We start from the raw sequence: 22398 nt of genomic DNA, 5'->3' as shown, positions 1-22398 counted from the left end.
CTTTAATCCAACCCAGGTAAAAATCAGGGTACATTGTGGGCAATGAGCCCAAATTGCTGAACTACAGGTCCCTGTCACTTTAAAGAGTGGGCTGGTGCGATTATGATCAGAGGCTCCTTCTAAGCACATTTCTCACCACCACAACTTCCAGATGCTGGTGTTAGTGTGTGCATGTACCAGCAGTTGCAGTGCTGTTCAGACCCTCAATAGCAGTGAAAGTCTCAGAATTCACCGCTTTTGGGGCTGTAAAATCCAGGCCAATATCTCACAGTCCTGTTAGATTTGCTCTCCCTCTGTACAAAATCAAACTCCACACATTGTCTTTCACTCACTCCTGTTTCCAGCCCTGATGGAGCAGAAATCCCCTCTCAAAGGTACACAATCCAGTTGATTTCTGATCAAATACCTCCTTCCTCATTCAATAGAGGAAACAGAGACATGAACAGGAGTCAGGTGCAAGAAAGTTTCACCAACAGAGCAAAGAAAACACCAACAAAAGTCACACCTACTTTCCAAATCATTTCATTGGAATATTCTTTCACTTGTTTTCTCGGATGACTGCAATAAATCTGAAAATGAGCACCATGAGGTTTGTGTTCACTGGTCACTTGTTCTCCTGTGTTTGTCTGTCAGGTTTGCAATTCAGTTTGTATTGGATATTGAAGAGAATCTCTTTTCAAGATGATTGCACATCGTACTGTGTTTAAAGCAACCAACTTGTAAAATGGCAGAAAATGAATGTTTCAATACCTGTGTGACCAGATTCTTCCAATGCTTTTCAACAGCTAGATTGATGATGCTTGCAATCTGTATCCTGTGGAGAATGGGAGAGGAGAACAAAAACATGGTGCATGAACAGGACAGACTGTGTAAAATGGGAGCACAGAAATACTGCCACCTCATTGAAAGTTAATGAGATTTATTCTAAGTCAGAACCTGTCCACAATGAACAAGTGAATACATTAATTGTCCACTTTCAATCTAAATGGGACTGAGGTTCCAACAGAGAAGTTTTCTGGAAAATACCTGCTGCAGTTTTAAAATTGATGAACTGGAACATCTTATACTAACTTTCAAATAACTGTAGTGATTGTATAGTTCTCATAGTGGAGAGAAGGAGTTGTTTATAAATATAAGCAGAAAGACACATTTGTGGATTGGTGAATGAGCTTTATCTTTCTGAAACGTATTTGTCCATTGGTTGCAGGTCACTGGAAATTCTTTTTTACATTTCAATTGTAGCAGCAGCAGTTAGCAGCAAAATGTCTGATTAATTAGAGTAGTGGGTCTGGGAAACACTTAAACAGCCGAGACCCTGTAAAACAGAACTCCAAGTAATAGTTTAAATAAGGCACTGAACTGTCAGGAAAAAAACCCGACACGAACCTGACAGAACCACATTGGACCCGAGCCCTACCCGGCCCGAGTATCTCCATTTATTCCCGCGCCCGAACCGACCCGAGCCTTACCCGACCACCGGAATGTTCACTTTACCGACCTCCCGATTCCGAATCTACAGGAAGCTGCAGCATGAGCGCAATGACGTCATAGAGATGCTCACTTGCTCACTGAGCAGACTCAGAGTTTCCCTCCTTGATGACCCGGACTCCCAGCTTAGGTTGGCTTTTCAACTTTTGACACTTATTAAACTCAAATTCCCAGCAGAGTTAAATGTAATACTTACTGTGTGTGTCCGACACGGACTCAGCCCGACCTGGACCCAGCCCGACCCGAACCTAGCCCGACCTGACCCGAGCCCGAAAGCCAGACCCGGAAGAGCGACCCATCACGACCCGGACCCGACACAGGTCGTCGGGTCCCGTTGGGTTCAGGTCGGGTGGCAGGCCTTTTCAGAGCGGAGGTCAGATGAGGATTGAATTAATTTCAATCACTGAATCTAAACAAGAAGTAAATCTGCCAGGAATGGAAGACTTTGCTTTATCTGTGAGCTTGTGGCGCAACGGTAGTGCGTCTGACTCCAGATCAGAAAGTTGTGTGTTCAAATCATGTCAGGCTCACTTATATTTTACAGCAGCTCAAGTTCCTGGATTTTCTATCAGAAGAGAGTTCGTTCTCTTGGAATGTTCGTGCATGGTATAATTTCAAGATCAACTTTAATAGATTAAAGTCCTGATTTCTGGTTCCGTTCCATTTCCATGCTCAATTCTTATTTCACACTGTTTTACATCAGAACAATGTTTCAGGGATGTAATGTGTCCATTGTTTGGACAATCGCTCTGTCACCCAGCGTGAGAAACAAAACACAAACCGCACAGCGTGCGTCGCAAACCCATACCTGGCTCTGTCTATAGGCCGCTTAGTTCAGTTGGTTAGGACGCAGTGTTGATAACAACAAGGCTGTGGATTTGATCCCCATGTGCGCTGTCACATGGTCAGTCATTAATTTGACACATTTTTGTAACACTTAAAATCCAACTTTTAGATGAAACAAGTTTACATCAAATGTCAAAGGGAATTTATTTTGAATAACATCCATTGCATCTTTGTCACTGGTCTGGAGTAACACAGAATTATTTCCAATTATCTTCCATTTGCTGATAAACATTGAACTCGTGGCCTGTTCTCGTTAATGGTCACGAGCAGCAAAAACAGACAGAGCAAGTCTGACCGCCCAGAGATGTGGAAAAGGCTTCAGTTTGGGACATGTGCAGCAAATCAAATGTTCACCCGGCCCCGAAAGATTCAAAAACTGGGGAAAAGGACACAAGGAGATAGAGAATAAGCAAAAGCAGACAATGTAAATATTTCCCATCCTTGATATCTCTCTATTCCAATATAACCTTCAGAGTTGGGTAAATAATTTCAGTGTAAATTGTGCAGCTCAAGAGTCAAAACCAAAGGGCGATGCAGAATAAAGGAGAACTGCCAAAACCCCAGATTGAACCAGGCATCTTCAGTCTAACACACTCCCAACTGAGCTATTTCAGTCTCACAGGCTTGGGATGATAAGTGACAAGTAACATTCGCACCACACAAGTGCCAGGCAATGACCATCTCCAACAAGAGAGAATCTAACTATCTCCCCTTGACATTCAATAGCATTACAATCACTGAATCCCCCACCATCAACATCATGGAGGTTACCATGGAGAGCCATACAAATAACTTGACTAGACGAGCAGGTCAGAGGCTTGGAATCCTGAGATGAGTAATTACAGTGCAGCTGTTGGCTCCACCCCAGGGGCTGAATTTGTTCTGTAAACCATGAAGCAGCTTCCTCTCAAATCCCAGGTTTATCAATAAATCCTCTTACAAAAGCCCCAAAGTGTGATATATTCCTCTCACTCATCCATGACTCCTGACTCCCCAAAGCCTGTCCACCATCTGCAATTCACAAGTCAAGAGTGTGATGGAATACTCTCCACTTGCCTGGATGGGTGCAATTCCAACTCAAGAATCTCAACACCGTCCAGGACAAAGCAGCCCACTTGATTGGCACCCCATCTACAAACATTCACTCCCTCCACCATCGGCACACAGTGGCAGCAGTGTGTACCGTCTACAAGATGCACTGCAGCAATGCACCAAGACTCCTTCGACAGCACCTTCCAAACCAGCGACCTTTACCACCGAGAAGGACAAGGGCAGCAAATGCACGGGATACCACCACCTGCAAGTTCCCCTCCAAGCCACACACCATCCTGACTTGGAACTATTTCGCCGTTCCTTCACTGTCGCTGGGTCAAAATCCTGGAACTCCCTTTCTCACAGCACTGTGGGTGTACCTACCCCACATGGACTGCAGCGGTTCAAGAAGGCAGTTCACCACCACCTTCTCATGGGCAATTAGGGATGGGCAATAAATGCTGGCCTAGCCAGCGATGCCCACATCGCATGAATGAATGAATAAAAATGTGAAGTATCCCTTGTGTCATTCCTTTGGTAGAAAATATAACCCTGGTGGAATTGCCCCTCCCAATCACACCTCACTTCATAGAACATAGAAAATGGAGAAAATTTATGGCACAGAATGAGACCATTTAGCAATCGTGTCTGTGCCAGCTGAAAAAGAGTGATCCAGCCCAATCCCACTTTCCAGGTCTTGGGAATGGGATCTGAACAGATCTCAGAGCTCACATTATGTGAATGTTCTGTTGAAGTGTTGGTGAGCTGATATACCAGGGGAGATTCACACTGTTGGACACAGTGTGAAATACATTCAAGTATTTATAAAACATTACAACATGTGAGTAATATTCCCCATTGATTTCTCAGCACTGATGGATTGTGAAGTGGGAGACAGCCAGAAGTCCCAGTGATCCACACTGGCCCTGAGCTGAGAATGAAATGAGAAAAAGTTCAATCTTCAGCAGCGAGATGCTGCAGAGAGGTAAGAGTCCTGAATCAAGGACAGACTTTCTCATACTGCTGTTGAATCTCATTTCAAACACTCCTTGAACTCTCTGCAGAGGAATTCAGAGCTGGAGAATGCCTGTAAAATCAGCCTAAAAAGGAAATAGAAAACACCCACCGTGGGCTCAAACTCAAAAACTTGAGATTCAGAGTTTCATGCTTTCATCGACTGAGCTCACCAGGCCTGAGACAGTGTCCCCGTCCAGTCTGTTATTGGACGGTGCAGCTGTTGGCTCCACCCCAGGGGCTGAATTTGTTCTGTAAACCATGATCCAGCTTCCTCTCAAATCCCAGGTTTATCAGTAAATCCTCTTACAAAAGCCCCAAAGTGTGATATATTCCTCTCACTCATCCAGAATAAAAGTTACATCTTTTGCTCTTTTTACCTTCCAAACATTGACTTCTATTTTACTCAGCGTTTATTTCTCTCTCCTTTTTATGTTGTGCATTTCCTAATAAACATTTCATTTCAATTATTTATGAGGGATGAAATGAACAGAAAAGATTTTCTGCAATGGTACCGGGGTGTGGGACAGAGTGAGTGGTTCGGATCTGGAATACACTGCCTGAGAGTGTGCTGGAGGCAGATTCAATCGTGGCTTTCAGAAGGGAATTGGATAAACACCTGAATAGAGAAAATTTGCAGGGCTACAATGAAAGGGCAGAGGAGTGGAATTAGCTGATCTGCTCTTGCAAAGAGCTGTCATGGACATGATGGACTGAATGGTCTCCTTCTGTACTGTAACCATTTGATTCCTTGATTCTAACTCTGTCAAAGTTGTTATGAACTTGCTCTGCTCCAAGGAGAACAACCCCAGCTTTTCCAGTCTCTGCACATAACTGAAGTTATGAAGAACCATGGGGAACCCACTGTAAACCTTCCTCCAGACAGAAATACAACTGTTCGCCACCACACTGTGACCCAGCTGTTCACATGATTTGGATGCGGGGACCAAATGTAGTATTTCCAAGTTTGCAGATGACACAAAACTAGGTGGGAATGTGTGTTGTGAGGAAGTTGCAAAGTGGCTTCAAGGGAATTTGGACAGACTTAGTGAGTGGACAAGAAAGTGGCACATGAAATATAATGTGTAAAAATGTGAGGTTATCCACTTTGGTAGGAGAAACAGATGTGCAGATTATTTGTTAAATGGTAAGAGTGTGAATGTACAAAGGGGCCTGGGTGTCCTTGTCAATAAGTGACTGAAAGCTAACATGCAGGTGCAGCAAGCAATTAGGAAGGCTAATGATATGTTAGCCTCTATCGCAAGAGGATTTGAGTACAGGAGTAGTGAAGTCTTGCTTCATTTGTGTATAACCTTGGTTGGATTGCACTTTGGAATACTGTGTGAAGTTTTGTTCCCCTTACCTTCGGAAGGATATCATTGCCATAGAGGGAGTGCAACGAAGGTTCACCAGACTTGTTCCCGGGATGGCGGGACTGTCAAATGAAGAGAGATTGGGGAAACTGGGCCTGTATTCTCTAGAGTTTTGAAGAATGAGAGGTGATCTCATTGAAACTTACAAAATATTTAAAGGGATAGACAGGTAGATGAAGCTAAGATGTTTCCCCCGGTTGAGGAGTCTAGAACCAGGGGACACAATTTCAACGTAAGGGGAAAGCCACTTAGGACAGAGATGAGGAGAAATTTCTTTACTCAGTGGGTTGTGAATCTTTGGAATTCTCTACCTCAGAGGGCTGTGGAAGCTCAGTCATTGAGTATGTTTAAAGGAGAGATTGACAGATTTCTAAACACAAATGATATCGGGGAAATGGAGATAGTGTGGGAAAAAGGCATTGAAGTGGACGACCAGTCATCATTATATTGAATGGCAGGGTGGGCTCGACGGGCTGAATGGCCTACTCCTGCTCCTATGTTCCTATCAGTCTGCAAACTTCATATGCATGCTGTCATTGTCCGTTTTATTCCATGGGCTTCAGTTTTACTGGCAGTCTAGTATGTGACATCATCAAGAAGGTTTTCAATAAGTTAAATAAGGAGAAATTGTTTCCAGTGGCAAAAGGGTCAGGAACCAGAGGATGTATTTATCAGGTGATTGAGAAAAGAACCAGAGGCGAAATGAGGAATGATTTTTTATACAGTGATGTGTTGTGATCTGGAATGCACTGTCTGATCAGGACTTGAAAGCAGATTCAGTCGTAACTTTGAAAAGCGATAGGGATAAATACTGGAAGGAAAAATGTACAGATTACAGGAGACAGCACTGACACAATGGACCAAATGGTCTCCTTCTTTGGGTATCATTCTATGGTTTTATGAACATAATGTTGATACAATTCGCTGAGTTGGAAGGGAAGTGAACCCAGATTCCGGGTATTCTAAACACCAGACCCAAACCAAATGAACAAGCCCGTTGTTTAATCTCTGTTTTTCACACCAGCTTCTCCTCGCTCTTTTTGTGTTTCCAGCCTGGTCTGTTCCTCTGACCTTCATTCCTGACACTCTATTGAGAATGGCCAACTCACTGCACCTCTCACTCACACCGTCACTCCACCCCTTCACCCACTTCCAAACCTCTCTGTTCAACAGTACCTCACATCTGCTCCTCTGCTCCATTAATATAACAGGAAAACATTTTCAAACAGACATCTCCAGACAGTGAACGTTCCAGTAAGACAAGGTAAAGAGCAGATTCATTCACTTTAAACACAGAGAGAGCAGCTCTCCCTGTTCAGTCTAAGGAGCAGCTGTAGTTTCACTCCCATTAGTCTTAGAGACATGGGCCAGAATTTTAAGGGACCGTTGGAGACGGGAATGGAGGCCGCACAGGGGGAGGGGGGTGTATAAAATAGGGATGGAAGACGTTGGACCGGATTTTTCTATCGGCGGCTGACATGGAGGGCAGACTTCGCACATCCACACGGCAAGAAGGCATTTAAAGTATTTATGAGGCCAATTGTCAGCAATTTTATTCACTGGATCCAATTGAACTAATAGCACACGGGAACCACGGGGCTTCAGAGCCTCGCCTGGTTAAAGGAGGTGACTGGGAGGTGGGAGCTGAGTGTTGTCTTCACTGGGAAGCTATCGGGTGAGGCAGCAAAACTTGGCAGCAAGGGTGGAGGGGGAAAGGGCATCGGGAAACACTGTCAGGAGCGGGGGCCAATGTGCCAGCTCTGCAGGGTGAGCCACACCAGGGTGTCATTGGGGCAGTGCCATATCATTGAGGATGACAAGTGAGGTAAATGTGGCTGGGTGTTGTTTACTGTGAAGGCCTTGCACTCAGGGAGGGGCAACCTGTCATGGGCCTCATTCGAAGCTCTCATTGGATTCGAGGCTCCCATTGAGGAGGAGGAGGAGGGGGAGAGAGGAAGGGAGGGAGGCGCAGGCACCAGCAGGGGCACCACAGCAGCTTGGGGGCCCACAGGAAGGCCAGCCTCGAACATGAGGCTGGAGAAGGAGGCAGAGGAACACGTCAGCCGAGGTTCAACTACCTGCAGATGTCCGAGTGACAGTGTCTCCGCAGACTGCACCTCTCCACGGAGGTCGTCACTGATCTCTCTGCCATGATGCAGCTGTGCCCCATGCGACTTGGTGGGCACCTGATGCCAGTGTCACTGAAGGTCACCGTGCCACTGACCTTCTTCACCACCAGATCATTGCGGGGATCCACTGGAGATATGTGTGGAATCTCACAGTCTGTAGTGAATCAGTGCATCAAGGAGGTCACCAATGTCCTGTTCAGGAGGGCCGGTGACTATGTGCACATTGATCCAAACAGTCAAGCTGAGAGAGCTATAGGATTCGTGGCCATCGCTGGATTCCACCAGGTGTAGGGTGTCATTGACTGCACCCATGTGACCATCAAGGCTCCTGCAGACCAGCCAGCAGCCTTCAACAGGAAGGGCTTCCACTTGCTCAGTGTGCAATTGGTCTGCAACCACTGCAAATGGATCCTATAGGTGTTTGCACAAATCCCGGGAAGCAGCCACAACGCCTGCATACCAAGGCACTCCCAGGTGCCAGAACCTTTCCGCGGCCCCATCCGCTTTCAGAGATGGATCCTTGGAGACAAGGGCTACCCACTGAGGACATGACTACTGACGTCTGTGAGGAACCCACGCACGGATGCAGAGGAGAGGTACAACACCTGCTGCGGGTCAACCCGAGCGACCATCAAGGAGGCCATTGGTCTCCTGAAGATGAGATTCAGGTGCCTAGATCGATCCAGTGGAGCCCTTCAGTATGTCCCGGCGAGGGTCTCGCATATCGTGGTGGTTTGCTGTGCACAGCACAATCTGGCATTACAGAGGGGTGAGGTGTTGACTAGTGAGGATATCGTGGAGTGTGGTGTCTCCTCTGATGATGAGGATGTGGAGGAGGATGCTGCCCAAGCAGTGCCAGATGAAGAACCTCAGGAACAGCAGGAAAGGGGCCATGAGATACACACAAGGGAGACATGAGACACCCTTATACATTCAAGTTTCCTTTGAGCCTTACCACCTTCTGGAACCACAGCAATAAAGTCTTAGCTTTAAGCAGCCCTGTTGTCACCTCCTTCCTTCTGTTCTGCAGCTTCCAGGTACACATCGCACAGTGACAAGGCCGAAGCTTTGTAAACTCAGGGCTTGGTCCCTCACTTCCAGCCCCTTGGGAGGAAGGGTTTAAATGAAGTCCCAAAGGGTATCAACAATAAGAAGGAGACATAGTGAGAGAACATCATTTCTATATTCCGTGTGACACCAAACACAACCCTATCCATCTGGAACGTACATTCACCCGTGAATCCCTCAGTGAATTTAGGTGCTCTTCTTAAATCTTTTCCGGGTGCTCCTACGTGGTGCTCCCCCTGCTCTGTCAACTGAGATGGAGACAGGCTGCTGACCTTGCTGCCCCATGGCTTGGGATGACATTGGTGGCCGTCCTCTTGCTGCCTGAGGCCTGGAGGGCCCCGGCACACTGAGGGCCTCCTGCACAGGTACAGGGACCCCACTCTGTCATCGAGGATGATGGAGGCAGGCACTGGCATCACTTGTGTCACTCGCAGAGGGGCTTTGGAGCTACTGTCCACACCAGGAACACCCTGAGAGGGGACCCCAGATGTAGCAGCCAGCTGCTCCTCCCCCTTATAAGACACACTTGTACCTCGCTGCTGACCTGAGAGGGACGTGAACCTGGTGAAGAGTTCAGGTGCCACGTCCCCCCTCTCACCTTGTCACCGCTGGATGGAGCTCATGGACAAAGCGATGGAGTGCAGGTCTGCGCACATCTCCGGCAGCCACTGATTGGTCGGCTGGATCTGGCTCTCCATCAGAGTCACCAATCTCTCAAGGAAGGAAGCCAGACACACCCCCATCAGAGACAGTACAGCATGCAAGGCCTGGATGGACTCCTCCATCATCCGAACTTGGGTACACATAACCTCTGGCAACTCTGCCAGATGTTGCCTGACCTCTTGCTGCAGCTGCAGTATTTCCCGTGTTGCTGGTGACACCAGAGGCACGTCATCAGCCTAGACTCAGTATGGGCCTGGCCTCCCACAGACTTCCAACTGCCAGTGGCCTCGGCTATCACAGCCTCCGTCAGCTGCCCGGGCCTGTCTGTGACGTGCTCACCAGCTTGTGTGCCCAAATCTAACAGCAAGTGGATACCCACCGAGTGAGGGGTTCTGTGCTGGTGGAGGGTGCAGGGGAATGAGGTGATGGTGCACCATCTGAGGCTCCCTCCTCCTCCTCAGAGGTGTCTGGCTGTCCCCCAGTCTCTCCAGCTCTTCGCTCTTGTCGTTCATCCTCGCCTGCATGTGAAAACATGGACATTGAAGGGTTAGGGTCTGCCCATCGTGACATTCCAACCACCCCTACTGTGCAGCTCCATTGATGCAGTGGTGAACAGATGAGCAGTATGGCTCCTTTGCAGCGGATGCTCCCTTGTGCCCCAGGAGATGTTCACTCACTCTCTTAGGTCGGTGTCCCTGTCTCTCCATCAGCTATGGAGCAGCTGCTTTGCTGCCCTGCCTGTTCCATGGCCTCCACCTCCATCGGAATGAGGACATGGAGATAAGGCATCCACTGCCAGTCTTGACATGCTCTTTCCGATTGTGGGCTGTCTTCTCCTGCAGCCACTATGATCAACAAAGTTAGTCTCCCAGCGGGGACAAGCCCAATATCTCTGATGGTGATAGTCCAGCAGTCCATGATGTGGACACACATATTCCTCCTGCATGTGGCCCCTCTCGAGGGACTGTGTGAGTTTATACAATGACTGATGTGCACCTCCCACCGAGATGCAGCCAAGCCTCAGGCAGCATGTCCTGCTGCCCTTCCCCAATACACATGACTGGGTGGTCACTCCCTTTCCACCAAACACTCCCTTTCACTCTGCCATGCGCAATGTCCAAAGGGTCCAAAGTGTTTTGAGTTTGCGCCTGAGCAGCCCGGATCCGGTCATTGACCCACTTCGTGCACTGGATCCATGTCTTGGGGGTGACCCCACGGCTGCTGACTTCACCTACTATCTCAAAGCAGCTTTGCTTGGTCAGGTGGACAGGTCTCCACCTCCCATCCCTGGGGAAGAGGATCTTCCACCTATCTGTTGTCACCTGGAGGCGAACCTGCAGGAAGGCATCGCCAAACCATTGGACCATGGTCACTGCAGGCTCGCATTCAGCTCCTTACCTATCAGGCAGCAGAGACAGCAGAACGGGTCCTGGGGCATCAGTGACAGCAGAAAGGGTCCTGGGCAGCAGAGGCAGCAGAACAGGTCCTGGGGCAGCAGATGCACCAGAACAGGTCCTGGGGCAGCAGAGGCAGCAGAACAGGTCCTGGGGCAGCGGAGGCTGCAGAACAGGTCCTGGGGCGGCAGATGCAGCAGAACTGGTCCTGGGGCAGCAGATGCAGCAGAACTGGTCCTGGGCAGCAGAGGCAGCAGAACAGGTCCTGGGGCAGCGGAGGCAGCAGAACTGGTCCTGGGGCAGCAGATGCAGCAGAACTGGTCCTGGGGCAGCAGATGCAGCAGAACAGGTCCTGGGGCAGCAGATGCAGCAGAACTGGTCCTGGGGCAGCAGAGGCAGCAGAACTGTTCCTGGGGCAGCAGAGGCAGCAGAACAGTTCCTGGGGCAGCAGATGCAGCAGAACTGGTCCTGGGGCAGCGGAGGCAGCAGAACAGGTCCTGGGGCAGCAGAGGCAGCAGAACAGGTCCTGGGGCAGCAGATGCAGCAGAACTGGTCCTGGGGCAGCGGAGGCAGCAGAACGGGTCCTGGGGCAGCAGAACGGGTCCTGGAGCAGCAGAGGCAGCAGAACGGGTCCTGGGGCAGCAGAACGGGTCCTGGGGCAGCAGAGCCAGCAGAACGGGTCCTGTGGCAGCAGAACGGGTCCTGGAGCAGCAGAGGCAGCAGAACGGGTCCTGGGGCAGCAGAACGGGTCCTGGGGCATCACAGGCAGCAGAACAGGTCCTGGGGCAGCAGAACGGGTCCTGGAGCAGCAGAGGCAGCAGAACGGGTCCTGGGGCAGCAGAACGGGTCCTGGGGCATCAGAGGCAGCAGAACGGGTCTTGGGGCAGCAGAACGGATCCTGGGGCAGCAGATGCAGCAGAACGGGTTCTGGGACAGCAGAGGCTGCAGAATGGGTCCTGGGGCAGCAGAGGCAGCAGAACGGGTTCTGGGGCAGCAGAGGGCTCTCAGGAAGACACTCCTTTAAACCAGGCAGCAGTGAATGCAAGTCTGGCAGCCCTTTCAATATGGTGCCAGCACCTGCCGTTGTATCAGATGTCGGTGCCATCGGTGCCTCGTTCCCTACCTCTGGTCCTTGTTTACATGGGCCCCACGCCTCCCCTTCATTAATTGGTCGGCTGCGCCGTGATCGGGGTCGGTCGGCCACATTTCACTCGTGTGGTGACGACACCCACTTCCGGTGCCTCTGCCGAGAGCCACACCGTTAGTTTAAAATTCAGCCCATGGGGTCAAGAGTGGAAAATCTCCCCTCTGATTCTCTCTACTTAGAATGAAGGAGACACCAAATTAAAACTGATGAAACCAGGGATTGTATCCTGGTTCTTCAATCTAGTGTTCTCCCAACTGAGCTATTCCAGCCTCACTGTGAACCCATCTTCATTGGAGACAAATATAACTCCAGGCGGAATTTCCCCACCCGTTCATTCCTCACTTCAGGGGAATGGGACCCGACCAGATCGCGGAACTCAGATTATGTTAATGTTCTGCTCTTGATATCTTAATATTATCTTGCGTTTGAGCCACTTTGAATCAGGTTCACGGACAAATTCTTCCATCATCCCTTCTCCCACATTCTCTCTCGCTCATTCATTCTTTATTCCTCACAATCCAGAAAGGGTTAGGAATCAGAGCTCACCCCCAAACCCTCTGCACACAGACCTCTGTCTGTTACCCTGTTTGATCCAAGAGACCAGTCAATAAATTACACTCTTTATAAACACAGAAAGCTGCCTCAGAGTGTTGGACAGAGATAAATACACTGAAGTCTTTTGAAAAAAGTTCATCTTACGGGTTGTTACTGAGCCCACAGAGCAGGGCGGGCCCAGGCTCCAGCCCCATCCCCAGCCTGTGCTGTGTTAGCTGATGCCACCTGGTGTGATACTGAGCCACACGGAGCAGGAAAGGGCCTGGTTGTATTCATGGCCTGTGTTGTGTTAACTGATCCCACTCAGTGTGGTAGGAGCCACACAGAACAGAATGGGCCCAGGCTCCTTCCTCAGCCTGAGGGATGATAGTTCTTCTCACACGTTGTTGTCCAGAGCCCCACACAGAACAGGGAAATCTTAGGCTCCATCCCCGGCCTGTGGTATTTTACTTCATCGCACCTGGTATGGTACGGAGTCCCCAGAGCAGGAAAGATCCAGCTTCCATCTCCGGCCTGTGCTGAATTAGCTGATCTGACCTGGTTGGCACTGAACCGCAATCAGGGAAGGATGGGCCGAGGCTCCATGGCCTGTGGTGTGTTAGTTATTCTCATTTGGTGAGGTACTGAGCACCATATAGAGCAGGATGGGCCTGTGCTCAGTGAGCTGATCTCACCTTGTGTGGTCCTGAGACCCACACACAAAGCAGGACAGGCCTAGGCCTCATCCCCGGCCTGTGTTCAATTAGCAGATCTCAGTCAAAAGATTTTGATAAGGTTCCACACAAGAGGCTTCTCTATAAGATTAAAGTCCCTGGTATCAGTGGTAATATATTGATCTGGATTGGGAACTGACTGGCAGACGTAGGCAGAAAGTAGTTACAGATGGATCTGGATCTGTTTGGAGACCAGTTACCAATCGTATCTCACAGGGATCGGTGTTGGGACTGTTGCTCTTTACTGTTTTTATTAATGATCTGGATGTAGGTGTAGGGGGCACCATCTGTAAATTTACAGATGATTTGAAGATCTGTGCGAGTGTTCAGACTGTAGACGATACTCGACTATTTCAGGCTGATCTTAATGTGTTGGGAGATTGGGTTCATGACAGGTAAATTATGTTTAATTTGGGTAAGTGCAGTGTTATTCATGTGGACAGGGCGAATGCTCAACATTCATACACCCTTCAGGGAAAAACATTAAAGTAGGTGGAAAAAATAAAATAATTTTGAGCAGAGATCTGGATGTTCTAGTGCACAGATCTCTAAAGGTACAGCAGCAATGCTGTGAAGTGATAGTTGGAGCAAATAGAGGGTTGGGCTGCATTCAGAGGACAATTGAGTATAAAATGAGGCATATTCTTTCATGGGATGTGAGCGACACTGGCAAGGCCAGAATTTGTTACCCATCCCTAATTGTCCTTCACAAGGTGGCGGTGAGCTCCCTTCTTGAGTTGCTGCACTCCATGTGGTGTAGGTATACCCACAGTTCTGTTTGGAAGGGAGATCCAGGATTTTGACCAAGCATCAGTGCATGAACAGCGATATATTTGCAGATCAGATGGTGTGTGACTTGGAGGGGAGCTTGCACATGGTGGTGTTTCCATGCATCTGCAGTCCTTGTCCTTCAAAGTGGTGGAGGTCTTCGGTTTGGAAGGTGCTGTCTGCGGAGCCTTGGTGAGTTGCAGCAGTGCATCTGGTAGATGGTACACACTATTGCCACTGTGCGTCAGTGATGAAGGGAGTGAATGTTTCAGGTGGTGAATGGGGTGACAATCAAGGCGGCTGCTTTGTCCTGGACAGTGTCGAGTTTCTAGAGTATTGTTGGTGCTGCACTCATCCTGGTTTGTGCCTTGTAGATGGTTGACAAGTTTTGGAGAGTCAAAAATCACAAAATTATTGCAGTGCAGAAGGAGGCCATTCGGCCCATTGTGTCTGCATAGAATCATAGAACATAGAAAGTTTACAGCACAGGCAGGCCAAAAAACGAGCCACCCAGCTGAATCCCATTGCCCAGCATTTGGACCGTAGCCCTGCAGGTTCAGGTACTTGAGGTGCACATCCAGACACCTTTTAAATGAGTTGAGGGTTTCTGCCTCAGCTACCCTTACAGGCAGTGAATTCCAGACTCCCACAGCCCTCTGGGTGAAAAAACCTTTCCTCATCTCCCCTCTAATTGTTCAACACATCACTTTAAATCTATGCCCCCTAGTCACTGACCTCCCTACTAAGGTAAATAGACACTTTCCATCCATTCTATCCAGACCCCTCACAATTTTGTACATTTCAATCAAATCTCCCCTCAGCCTCCTCTATTCAACCCCAGCTGATCCAATCTTTCCTCATCGCTGCATTTTTCCAGAGCTGGCAACATCCTCGTAAATCTCCTCTTTAACCTCTCTAGTGCAATTACATCCTTTCTGGAATGAGGTGACCAGAACTGCACACAGAACTCAAGTTGTGGCCTAACTAATGATTGACACTGTTCCAGCATAACCTCCCTGCTCTTATATTCCATACATCGGCTAATAAAGGAAAGGATTCCATAAGCCTTCTCAACCAACTTATCAACCTGTCCTGCTACTTTCAGGGATTTGTGGACATTCACTTCAAGGTCCCTCACTTCCTCTACACCTCTCAGCATTCACCCATTAATTGTGTATTCCTTTGCTGTGTTTGACCTCACCAAAGGCATCACCTCACACTTCTCCAAGTTGAGTTCCATTTGCCACTTTTCTGCCCACCTGACCAGTCCATTTCTCCAGCTCTCCTAATGAGCATTTCACCACGTGCCTTGAGCTGAGTTACTCATCACAGAATTCCCACTATCTGATTTACTCTTGTAGCCAGAGTATGTATATGAATGGTCCAGTTAAGCTTTTGTCAATGGTAACCCCCAGGATGTTGATGGTGGGGGGATTCAGCGATGGCAATGCTGTTGATCGTCAAAGGGAGATGGTTACGTTCTCTCTTGTTGGAGATGGTCATTGCCTGGTACTTATGTGGTGTGAATGTTACTTGCCACTTAGCAGCCCAAGTCTGAATGTTGTCCAGGTCTTGCTGCTTCTGGACACGGACTCCTTCAGTATCTGAGATGTCCTGAATTTGTCCTTTTATGAAACCTTGGTCAGGACTCACTTGGAATATTGTATCCAGTCTTGGTCTCCTCATATGATGGGTGATATTGAGGCTTTGGAAAGGGTACAGAGGAGAGACATTCGACGAATTCCCAGTATAAGACATCTTGGTTATCAAGTTAGACTAAAAGAGTTGGGACCCTACACCTTAGAGAAACCTAGACTGAGGGGTGATCCGATTGAGGTTCATAAATAATGAAGGGTCCAATTTAGCATGGGAGAGGAGTCATAAGTTTATATTGGAAAAGGCCAGATGGCACCCGGATCACATTAAATTTCATTTTCAGTGGTGGCCTAATGTACCAGGATGGCCGAGTGGTTAAGGCGTTGGACTTAAGATCCAATAGACATGTGTCTGCGTGGGTTCAAACCCCACTCCTGGTATCTGTGCTTACAAAATGTAATTTATTCTTTCCCTGACTTTTGCCTTGCACCATCATCTCTTCTGTCATTTAATCACTCTTGCCTTCCAACTGATCACAGCTTCCTATTATTTGATCTGCCCCAGCACCGTTCCTTGGCTCTGCGCTTGCTTATAAACTGGTAAATCTTTAACTTAATCTCCTCTGTACCCTGACAATGACCTTCTCATCCTTCCTGGATTGTGGTTCCTCACAGGATCCGCTGCCTCTCCGACTCCCCTCCAGGTAACTGAAGGCCCTGAGCCTTGGTCTCGCTTTGTACGCTAGCTGGTAGTTGATTCCTTGCAGGTCTGCCACCGCTCAGGAGAAGCTCAAGACCCAGATCAAGCAAAGTATCAAGAGGAATGTGAACAAAGGCTCCCTGGTGCAGAGCAAGGGACAGGGCGCCTCCGGCTCCTTCAAAATCAGCAAGAAGGAAAACCCAGGGAAAAGTGGGAAAGAAGGTGAAGAAACCAGCAGCCAAGAAATCTTTAGTGAGGAAACCAGCAGACAAGAAATCTTCAGTGAAGAAACCAGCAGACAAGAAATCTTTAGTGAAGAAACCAGCAGACAAGAAAGTGACAACAAAGAAAGTAACAGCCAAGAAAACGAGCAGCAATGTGGCGGCAACGCCAAATAATGCGGTGAAGAAAGCAACGCTTCAGAAAAAGTCTCCTGCGAAGAATGTCAAAAAAGGCAAGAGTGCGGCGGGCGGAAAGGCGCTGAAGAAAGTGCAGACATGGAAGAGCAAGGTCAAGCCGAAAGCAGCGAAGTCTCAGAAAGCAGGGTCTGGAAAGAAGTGAAAGCGCGGGAAACTTGTAAACATCTGAACACAAAGGCTCTTCTCAGAGCCACCCACATCTCTCAGGAAAGAGCTGATCCCCTGATCAAATGATCCCTGTCCAGGCCCCGCCTGCAGATTCCACATGGAAATGATTTGGAGTAAATCCAGGATCCCTGGTGACTCTCCTCCATCCAGCCCTTTCCCCACTCTCTGTCATAAAACAGAGGGGTGTCCGGCCCTCACTCTAACTGGGGATGTGTTCGGTGCAGTCTCAGTTCACAAATTCAGGGGGAGAGTTTGTAAGACAGTAACACTGGCGGAGAAACCCCACCTCACAACTCAAACCCCAACACATGAGTTTCTCCAATTCAGCTGGAGTCGGGTGACAACAGGAGCTGGGATAGGCTGTGATCGGGAATGTTAGGAATGGATTTGTTCAGGGAGGAATGTACCTGGAATCTCCGAAAATAATAGTTCCTTCTTTCCCCAGATGACACATTCTGCAGTGAGAATGAAAAGTCTCTTCACTGCTTCACATTTACTAATTGTTTGGTTCGAGATGAATAATGAGTCAGAGAGTAATGACAGGATCTGAAGCTTCTCTCACACCAGCCCTTGAATAACTCAGTGTGAAGTGTCCAATGTGTGAAGCTGCTGCCAGGGTTTGTCAATCTGAACAGTTTCAGCTCAGTTACTGGGGGCCTGGAATCCCCGCAGTTTGACTCTGTCTCTGATTGGTCACCCGCTTCTCAATCCAATTCTTAACCAATAGGAGAATCACATATAAGTAAATAGAAGTTCTCATTGGCTTAGATTTTCCAATTGGAAAAATCCTGGCAATTCCAGAGCAGGAAGGAATTGAAGTGATGGAAAATTTCAATTTTCAGGCAACAATTTTAAAACCTCTCATTTTATGTTCTGTGTTACTGTATTTACCGTCACAAAATCCTGACGCGATTTTAGGAATCGTTTTCATTTGTCAATCTGTTAACTGTAAGCGGCGGGAGGAAGGTCCGGTTCAGCAATTTAAAACGGGACAAATATCAGCTTCCACTCTGTAAAAGGAACAAATTAGCGACTAACCGCCTCTCACAGGCTTCTCGGGGACTGACAGAAACGAGCGGTTTCTGATCTTTTCTCCTGAAAGAGGCGGATAATGCTGCAGGGAGCAATGAACTGCCCTTCACTTTCTGGCTGCTAATTCACCCCTGACTTTAAACAGTTCAAACAGCGACTGATGCTTCTGCCGGAAAATGAGCAGATTCACCAGAATGATCCCGGTCCATCATGGCCAAAGACATCCAGCTGGCCCGCCGCATCCGCGGGGAACGCACCTAAAACCCAGCTTCAGTAACAAGTGTAACAAGGCTCTTTTCAGAGCCACCAAATCAGCAAAGGAAAGAGCTGCCATCTCTGTTCATCATCAAACCCATTAGATTGGAGGGGCGGCCACATGGTTTCTGTTTTGTCACATCACTTTCCCGAAAGGCCTGTCGGACTGAGAGCTGATCTGGAATTTAGAAAGCAGCATTACCGGAGACTAATTGCTGCTCAGAACAATCTCAACCCCGCTCCTGGGATCCGTTAGCTGGCATTTGGGGAAAAGAAATGGATCCCAGTTTTATTTGGAAGGCATTAATGGAGCCGGGTCCGTTCACATGAGGGTTATTTACTAACATTACCCAATGAGTTCACTAATATTTGAATCCATTGGAGATTAGTACACAGGATATGTAAGGCAGCTCGGTCACTCTGACTGAAACCGCCAGTTCCCCGGGGCTGCAGACCCTGACACTGCGGGGAGAGAATCCCCGACTCTATCCCGCCGCCGGGGGAAACAGACAGCTCTGTGTCCGGAGAATAGGGAGAGCCGGGGGGAAGGCACATATTAAAGCGCTGCAATGGACTCAGCTCCTGTGTGTGCACAACTCTCACTGATTCCGTCCTCTGGGAAAAGTGCGGTCTAAACAGATCAGGTTAGGAGAGAAACACACAGCCAAGAATGGCCTCTTCCTTCCTGCATTTCCTCTGTTCCAGAAGCAGATTCTCATTGAGAAGCGGCGCTCAGATCACCGGAGAGAAAAAAAAAACACAATTCAAACTGTCCAAATGAAAAACAGAGAATTAACCCGGACACTTCCATTATTAAATTAATTCATCAGCTCCGAACCAGTTCCCGTTAATGTACCGGGATAATCTCGGGATTTATCAAATCGAAGGCAGTGGGATTTATTAAATTGTTGATTCTGACACCCTGTTCTTCACTTAACTAGAGGGGGAGATGTGTGAGCAGAGAAACAGAGCGAAATCCAGAGAGGGAACTGAAAACACACCTGGACAGATGTGAAACAGGTCAATCCACTGTTCCAATAACTCCATCTCTGACTTCCTCCTGACAGTAACCAGCCCTTTCACAGAGACTGTGAGTGGCTCTGAAAAGAGCCTTTGGTTTATTAGATGACATTTAGGCCGCTTTACTTTTTCTGGGAGCTCTTGAGTGCTGGTTTTCTTAGGCAGCAGCACGGCCTGGATATTAGGCAGAACCCCGCCCTGAGCGATGGTCTCCCCTCCCAGCAGCTTGTTGAGCTCCTCTTCGTTGCGGACGGCCAGCTGCAGTTGTCTGGGGATGATGCGGGTCTTCTTGTTGTCCCGGGCCGCGTAACCGGCCAGCTCGAGGATTTCAGCGGTCAGATACTCGAGCACAGCAGCCAGATCGACCGGGGCTCCGGCACCCACACGCTCAGCATAGTTAACCTTTCTCAGGAGCCTGTGAACACGGCCCACCGGGAACTGCAGTCCAGCCCGGGAGGAGTGAGACTTGGCCTTGGCCCGAGCTTTCCCGCCGGTCTTTCCTCTTGAAGACATTTCCACAATCTCACAAATACTTTCACAAAGAATGAATAATTTCCTTAGCAGTGGTAATACATCGCAGGCAGTCAGGATGGCTGAGCGGTCTAAAGTGCTGCATTCAGGTCGCAGTCTCCACTGGAGGCGTGAGTTCGAATCCCACTTCTGACAAGTTGTGTTTTGACTGAACTGGAGGCGTTTGGGAGCAGCGGCAAAAAGCAAAGAAAAAGCATGAAAGAACATGGACAAACAAAATAACAATGGACCCAAAGATGTTGCATTCAAACATGAGAGTAAGAGGCAACTAAACAAACAGCAGGGCACATAAAAGATCAAAAATGTAACCTTTGTCTCGGGGTGGAAGATGTTGCCAATATCCTTAATGAATACTTTGCTGTTTTCCCGAATGAGAGGGTGATGCAGATATTGTTATTAAGGAGGAGGAGTGTGACGTATTGGACGAGATAACTTAAGGAGAGAGGAAGTCTTAATGGGATGAGCATCCTTGAATGTGGATTAATCATCAGGACCAGATGAAATGTACCCCAGGCTGTTGAAAGAAGCCAGGGAAGAAATAGTGGAACAAAAACAAGAAATGCCGGATTCACTCAGCAGGTCTGGCAGCATCTGTGGAAAGAGAAGCAGAGTTAACGTTTCGGGTCAGTGACCCTTCTTCGGAACTCCGAAGTTCCGAAGAAGGGTCACTGACCCGAAACGTTAACTCTGCTTCTCTTTCCACAGATGCTGCCAGACCTGCTGAGTGAATCCGGCATTTCTTGTTTTTGTTTCAGATTTCCAGCATCCGCAGTATTTTGCTTTTAAGAAATAGTGAAAGGTCTGACCATCATTTTCCAATCCCTCACTGGATACAGGTGTGGTGCCAGAGGATTGGAGGTCTTGTAACGTTGCAATAAAAGCAAAATACGAGGCAGATCAAGCATGGCTGATCCTTTCGAGTAGAGAAACAGGGCTGAATTCCCTGAACCAGTGCTACAGCTTTCAGAATAGAAGGAGCCTATACAAACCTGATGGGTTCCACTTAAACAAAAGAGCTGGAGGTGTTGACAGTCAGAACAGATAAAATGTGGAGGACTGTTTGAAGCAGATTCTGTGTGGTTACTGTAGTTGTACTATGGAGTTATTTCAAGGAGGTGATTCTGAATGTAATGGATCAACGTGGACCCATCCAAGGCAAAGGTTCTAAGCTTCCCTGTGGTCCAGCCTGGTTGAATGGAACTGAAGCAAACAAATCATCCAGAAGAGGAAAAGATATGTAAGGCCATGAAAGCACAGAATTCAGATGGATGCAATACCAGATGGTATGGCAAGAGTGTAAAACAGCAACAGACTGGTGAATAAAACTTTCCCATTGAATGAGACAAGAGAAAAGAAGGGTAATAATAGTGTCAGGTGAGTTGTGACACTATTCACATTCCACCTTGATCTGAATAGGACTGTTGAAGGGAGTGATTGAGAAGAATAGAGGAGAAATGAAAAGAAAGGAGAAATAAACAAAAGGTCTTTTGATTTTAGAATGCTTGTTTTTGGAAATGACAGACTGTAAAGTGTGTGTGTCAGAAGATATAGAGCGAAGTTGGGTATGACAAGATCACAGGAAAGTTGTGCCCTGAGACAAGGTGTGTGTTGACAGGAAAGCTGCTTTCTTTTGCACAATATGTATTTTATTCGTATAATTTGTGCAATTACATTGCAAAGCAGTTCAAATTTAATATTACATCAGGAACAATACAGATCAGTTTCCTTCAATAATGTACATGATGTATCTCACTATCCTTGCCTGCACAGGTTATATTTACAGTATTTACATTACACATCAAACATTCTCTGGTGCAAACAGCCCGAGGGGTTTTACACGGGTTCCAGCCCCTCACTGTACTATGGCCTACTAGGGCCCTCGACTGCAGCCTTTCCCCATTGAGTCTCCATGGTGGCTTACCCAAGCTTTAATGCCGTCCCACAGCACATAGTCTTGGACGTTGCAATGTGCCAGTCTGCAACACTCGGTCATGGACAGCTCTTTGCACTGGAATACCTGTCCCACGGCCGGGCTCGTTCTCAATCGAGATCATTTCAAATGAACATTTCCTAAATCCGTGCTTTCTCTCTCGCAATAAAGAGAACAGGATGTCCAGCAGATTCAGTGTGAGACAATAACACTGCCGGGTAAAGGCCGCTTTCCAACTCCAATCTTAACACAGGAGATTCCCCAAGCAGCTGCAGCAAGGTGCTGTAAACTGCTGGAAGCGGATGTGTGTGGAAATGGTGATGTTACTGAGGAGGTTTCTTGTTATAGAATGGACTGTGTTTAGGTGGGAATATTACTGAGCGTTAATTGCATCGGGACCATATTTAAAAGCTCTGGCTTTCTGGAAAGCCTTGGCTATGAAGACCGAGTCTGGAAGGCTTTGTGTGGAGAGCTGGGTTTCGGTTCCACTGTTAATCAAGGGTTTGAAATTGGCAGCCCGGAGGAAACTGGAGGTGGAGCTGAAAGATGAGGGGCCGT

The 22398-nt window shown here is 48.1% G+C and overlaps 2 non-coding genes across 2 annotated transcripts; both read left to right on the top strand.

Moving 5' to 3' along the window:
• Positions 1 to 16143: 16143 nt before the first annotated feature.
• On the top strand, positions 16144 to 16226 carry trnal-uaa (transfer RNA leucine (anticodon UAA)). Its single transcript has one exon. It is a non-coding gene; the product is annotated as a tRNA-Leu (tRNA).
• A 3736-nt stretch (positions 16227 to 19962) lies between these two features.
• Positions 19963 to 20045, top strand: trnal-cag (transfer RNA leucine (anticodon CAG)). Its single transcript has one exon. It is a non-coding gene; the product is annotated as a tRNA-Leu (tRNA).
• Positions 20046 to 22398: the final 2353 nt, after the last annotated feature.

This window comes from Heterodontus francisci, unplaced genomic scaffold (assembly GCF_036365525.1).
Source record: "Heterodontus francisci isolate sHetFra1 unplaced genomic scaffold, sHetFra1.hap1 HAP1_SCAFFOLD_51_1, whole genome shotgun sequence".
NCBI classification, from domain to species: Eukaryota; Metazoa; Chordata; class Chondrichthyes; order Heterodontiformes; family Heterodontidae; genus Heterodontus; species Heterodontus francisci.
The sequence above is the reverse complement of the archived record's forward strand: the minus strand, read 5'-3'. Positions and strand labels throughout refer to the sequence as shown.